The sequence below is a fragment of the Carlito syrichta genome, unplaced genomic scaffold, assembly GCF_000164805.1.
Source record: "Carlito syrichta isolate Samal-C Ts95f unplaced genomic scaffold, Tarsius_syrichta-2.0.1 Scaffold304708, whole genome shotgun sequence".
NCBI classification, from domain to species: Eukaryota; Metazoa; Chordata; class Mammalia; order Primates; family Tarsiidae; genus Carlito; species Carlito syrichta.
The window spans coordinates 36644-42632 of NW_007248804.1; the positions used below are offsets into that span (position 1 = coordinate 36644).

Sequence of the window (5989 nt, forward strand, 5' to 3'; positions counted from 1 at the left end):
CCAGACTGGAGTGCAGTGGCCGCTCCTGGCCACCGCAGCCTCGACCTGCTGGGCTCAGGCAATCCTTCCGCCTCAGCCTTCCAAGTAGCCGGAACTACAGGTGTGCACCACTATGTCCGGCTAATTTTTTGATTTATTGTAGAGATGAGGTCTCAACATGTTGCTGAGGCTGGTCTCGAACCTGCAGGCTCAGGCAATCCTCTCGCCTCGGCCTGCCAAAGTGCTGGGAATATAGGCTTGAGCCACTGCGCCCAGCTTCTCACCACTTCTTAAGACCTCAATGGTTACTTCCCCCATCCAAGCCATTATAATATCTCCCTAGATTTCTGAAATAACCTCCTGCATGGTCTGTTTTTGACCTTAACTTTCTTTTTGGTTTATTCTCAACACAGCAGCCAGGACAATTAAAAAATAATAATACAGATCATGTCCATCTTATGCTTAAAACTCTCCAATGGCTTTTCTTTTCTTTCTTTTTTTTTTTTAAAAAGCAGGATTTATTGAGAGGACAGAAAAGCTCCCACAGTGGGAGGGGACCCGAGGGAGTTACCCTCCAATGGCTTTTCATTTCAGTCAGAAGAGAAGCCTAAGTTGGCCAGGCATGGTGGCTCACGCCTATAATCCCAGCACTTTGGGAGGCTGAGGTGAGAGAATTGCCTGAGCCCATGGGTTCGAGACCAGCCCTGGCAACTTGGGGAGGCCCCCCCCCCCCCCCACCAAAAAAGAAGAAGTTTAAGTCCTTACCACAACCCTCAGGTCCCTAGACAATCTGGAATCCCATTTCTTCTCAGTCATCTCCTGCTACTCTCCTTCTTCCACTCTAGCCACACGGGTCTCCTTGTTCCTGCCTCTTGTTTTTTGCCCTTGCCTGCTCCCTCTCTCATGCATAATTTAGGCTCTGCTCATAAATAGAGAACTGGAAGAGAGGCTGAGCCTACCACTGGATATGGTAGGAAGCTCTGCAAATAATTTTCATTTCGAAAGCTGGCCCTTGGCCGGGCTCGGTGGCTCAGCCTGTAATCCCAGCACTTTGGGAGGCTGAGGTGAGAGAATTGCCTGAGCCCATGGGTTCGAGACCAGCCCTGGCAACTTGGGGAGGCCCCCCCCCCCCCCCACCAAAAAAGAAGAAGTTTAAGTCCTTACCACAACCCTCAGGTCCCTAGACAATCTGGAATCCCATTTCTTCTCAGTCATCTCCTGCTACTCTCCTTCTTCCACTCTAGCCACACGGGTCTCCTTGTTCCTGCCTCTTGTTTTTTGCCCTTGCCTGCTCCCTCTCTCATGCATAATTTAGGCTCTGCTCATAAATAGAGAACTGGAAGAGAGGCTGAGCCTACCACTGGATATGGTAGGAAGCTCTGCAAATAATTTTCATTTCGAAAGCTGGCCCTTGGCCGGGCTCGGTGGCTCAGCCTGTAATCCCAGCACTTTGGGAGGCTGAGGTGAGAGAATTGCCTGAGCCCATGGGTTCGAGACCAGCCCTGGCAACTTGGGGAGGCCCCCCCCCCCCCCCACCAAAAAAGAAGAAGTTTAAGTCCTTACCACAACCCTCAGGTCCCTAGACAATCTGGAATCCCATTTCTTCTCAGTCATCTCCTGCTACTCTCCTTCTTCCACTCTAGCCACACGGGTCTCCTTGTTCCTGCCTCTTGTTTTTTGCCCTTGCCTGCTCCCTCTCTCATGCATAATTTAGGCTCTGCTCATAAATAGAGAACTGGAAGAGAGGCTGAGCCTACCACTGGATATGGTAGGAAGCTCTGCAAATAATTTTCATTTCGAAAGCTGGCCCTTGGCCGGGCTCGGTGGCTCAGCCTGTAATCCCAGCACTTTGGGAGGCTGAGGTGAGAGAATTGCCTGAGCCCATGGGTTCGAGACCAGCCCTGGCAACTTGGGGAGGCCCCCCCCCCCCCCCACCAAAAAAGAAGAAGTTTAAGTCCTTACCACAACCCTCAGGTCCCTAGACAATCTGGAATCCCATTTCTTCTCAGTCATCTCCTGCTACTCTCCTTCTTCCACTCTAGCCACACGGGTCTCCTTGTTCCTGCCTCTTGTTTTTTGCCCTTGCCTGCTCCCTCTTTCTGGAATGCTTTTCACCCTAGATATCTCCATGGCTTCCCCCCTCTCTTCCTTCAGACTTTGTTCAAATGTCAACTTTGTAGTGAATGTTCCCTGATCATCCTACTTATAACCAGAGCACCAAGTTCCCACAAACTTGGTACTCTTAACCTCCCTCTCCTACCTTATTGTTTTCTGGTGTTTTTTTTTTTTTAGTTGGAGTCTCACTTTGTCGTCCAGGCTGGAGTACAGTGGCATGCTCACAGCCATCACAGCCTTGACCTGCTGGGCTCAAGTGATCCTTCCCTCAACCTTCCAAGTAGCTGGAACTATAGGCGTGCGCCACAATGCCTGCCTAATTTTTTAATTTATTGTAGAAACAAAGTCTCACCAAGTTGCCCAGGAGCTTTTCTCAAACCCCTGGGCTCAGGTAATCCCCTCACCTATGCCTCCCAAAGTGCTGGGATTATAGGCGTTGTTTTCATAGCATTTACCATCATCTGATCCTATATAACTTACTTATAAAAAATGTGGCTGGGCTTGGTGGCTCAGCCTGTAATCCCAGCACTTTGGGAGGCCAAGGCAAGTGGATTGCCTGAGCCCATGGGTTCGAGACCAGCCTGGGCAACTTGGCAAGACCTTATCTCAAAAAAAAAAAAAAAAGTTTTAGGCTGAGATGAGAGAATTGCCTGAACCCATGAATTTGAGACCAGCCCGGGCAACTTGGTGAGACTTCATCTCTACGATAAATCAAAAAATTAGCCGGGCATGGTGGCATGTGCCTATAGTTCCAGCTACCTGGAAGGCCAAGGTGGAAGGATCGCCTGAGCCCAGCAGGTTGAGGCTGCAGTGGCCATGCATTCCAGCCTGGGTGACAGAGTGAGACTCCAACTCCAAAAAAATATAGTTTTATTTGATCTTCCCTTACTAGGATGAAAGCTCCTTGAGGATAGGGATTTTTGTCTACTTTGTTTACTCATCAGCACCTAGAACCATACCTGGTACATAGCAGGCAATCAATAAATATTTGTTGAATAAAAGAGCAATGGATTTACCAACTTATGCATTAAGGTTATCTTATTCATCTGAATACACACACACTGGAATTGGATAATATTACAACTTTACCTCTGGTTACAAGTAGGTGCGACTCTGAATGTGCTAACCCTCAAGCTAAATTAAAACCTTTGTGTCTTGGGGCCAATATGGTTCTACATTTTAGAAAAACTACTCTGGCACATATTAGCAGAGTAAGCAAATGTTAAATAGTGGGGAAAACTGGAAAAATTATGGACAATGATGAAAAATGATGAAATAATACAACACTTGGTTCCTTGGACCCATCATGCCTCACAATAAACATTTAAACCAACTTTCCAACTGAATCTCAAATCCAAGTTCCATGTTAAAATCACTTTTCCCACTACTACAACTTAACTTCAGGGGACTTAAAAGAAACAGTAAAGAACAAAGCAGCCTACAAGGAATAAAGTAAGGCCTTTGCATTGAAAGAAGGAATGACTTTTTGTTGTTCAATGCATTAAAGCAAAGTCAGCTTGGCAGAGGTTCAGTTCCTTCAAAACAGTCTCGACCTGCTGGGCCTGCATGCTGGAAACTAAGGACCACATTATACACTAACAAGTCAGGGACTTAAAAGCAAGGGATATTTGGTCTGAGAGTCAAAAGAACACAATGCAGTTTACCCAGAGAAAGAACAGATTAAGAGAAGGGAGGTGAAGTATGTAGATAAGCTCTGGATATCACAATTCAGAGAGGATGCTACAATAAGGGTCTCTGAGATAACAGAAGTGGGAAACTTGGATTCTTAAGTCAAGTAACCATACACATTTAGCAAAAGACTCTTCAGAAAGTTGCAACAGTTCAACTACTGTTCAACTGGTTTCCAGCCTGAAGAATGGGGGAGGTGGGTCTACTCTTCTTTCATGCCTGATACGTTTCATAAATATCTAACATAACAGGTAATTAACTACTAAACACCAGTCAGGTATGGTGGGTCACACCTGTAATCCCAGGACTTTGGAAGGCGGAGGTGAGAGGATTGCCTGAGCCTAGAGGCTTGAGACCAGCCTGGGCAATTTGGTGAGATCCTGTCTCTACAATAAATTAAAAAAATTAGGCAGGCATGGTGGCACGTGCCTATAGTTCCAGTTACTTGGAAGGCTGAGGCGAAAGGACTGCATGAGCCCAGCAGGTTGAGGCTGCAATAGCCATGAGTGTGACACCGCACTCTAGTCTAGGTGTAGAGTGAGACTCCAACTCAAAACGAACAAACAAAAAACAACAACAAAAAACTAGTACACATCCATTTTCTTCTCCTCTCCAGAGGAAAGTTGTTCACCAGTCATCCAGAAAACAATTCTTTTGCCATTTTCATAAGAGGAAAAAAAAGGTTAGTAGTTTTTGGCACCCACCACTGATTCAGAGCCAAGTGGGCATTTTCACCAAAGCTGCAAGCCTCCACTTCATTTTTGTATTGAAATGATCAATAACACCTAAACTATGTCACTTTTTTTTTTTTTTGAGTTGGAGTCTTACTCTGTCGCCCAGACTGGAGTGCAGTGGCCGCTCCCGGCCACCGCAGCCTCCACCCACTGGGCTCCGGGGATCCTTCCGCCTCAGCCTTCCGAGTAGCCGGAATTACAGGCATGCGCGACCATGCCGGGCTGATTTTTTGATTTATTGTAGAAATAAAGTCTCGCCAAGTTGCCCAGGCGGGCTCGAACCCGCGGGCTCAGGCAGTCCACTCACCTCAGCCTCCCAAGGCGCGGGATTGCAGGCTGAGCCACCGAGCCTGGCTGTCACTCTTCACAAAAATCATATACCTGTCTCTAGAGGACCAAGAGCAAATACAAACAGTAAGGAATTTGTTAACAAAGAATTTTTATTTGCTCTGGTTTTCTTGGTTTGAACTTTGGGGAATTTGGGGAACTAGACAGGACATGAAGTCTGGCTCTGAAATCTAGTTAACTCAAAATCAACTTCAAGAAGATTGAAGTGATAATACTTAGAAGGAAATAAGTCTGTGAAAGAGGCTACGAGCATAACAAATCCAAAGAAGCACATCCTGAAAGCAACTGTGCTCTCCTGATAGCAACTGTGCTCTCATTCATATTTTCCTTCAAAGCAAGTCAAGATGTTCACAGAATAACTAGAACCTCCGGCCCTACTATACTGGAAGATAAAAGTTTTCTTACAACAGAGATGTGATTAAAATACTCTGGTCAGGTGTGGAGGCTCATGCCTATTATCCCAGCACTTTGGGAGGCCAAGGTGAGAGGACTGCCTGAGCCCAGGAGTTCAAGACCAGCCTGGGTCTCTACAACAAATCAAAAAAATTAGCCAGGTGTGGTAGCATGTGCCTGTAGTTCCTACTACTTGGAAGGCTGAGGCAGAAAAATCACCTAAGACCAGTAGGTTGAGGCTGGGGTGGCCGTGAGCATGCCACTGTACTCCAGCCTGGGTGGTGGAGTAAGATTCCAACTCAAACAATAAAAAAATAAATCCAGGGAGCATTGTGCTTTCTGTTGTATTTACCCTGAAGAAAAATGTGGAATATTACCACTTTTCCATGTATTCATATAAATTATTTAATATTTATCTTTTCATAGAAAATTAACATACTTTTAAAGATTTTCTTTCATATTTATTCACCAATAAATACTTGAGTGTCTACTATAAGTCAGGCATTAGACTAAGGGAAGCAAAAAGATGAATCAGACATGAGTTCTGTCTACAGATGTCTAAAAGACCACTAGATAGGACTGGTTGTAGCTCAGCAGTTCCTTGAACAGAACAAATTCTGAAAGATCACTAGGTAGATATGTAAACAACCAAAAATAAAAAGTAAAGATAATTAGCCGAGCTCGGTGGCTCAGCCTGTAATCCCGCGCCTTTGGGAGGCTGAAGTGAGTGG

The 5989-nt window shown here is 45.8% G+C and overlaps 1 protein-coding gene across 2 annotated transcripts in view; it reads right to left on the reverse strand.

The window, feature by feature from the left end:
• Positions 1 to 5989, reverse strand: part of TRIP4 (thyroid hormone receptor interactor 4) — an 81339-nt gene that overhangs the window by 14549 nt on the left and 60801 nt on the right. The gene's annotated exons all lie outside the window — the stretch shown is intronic.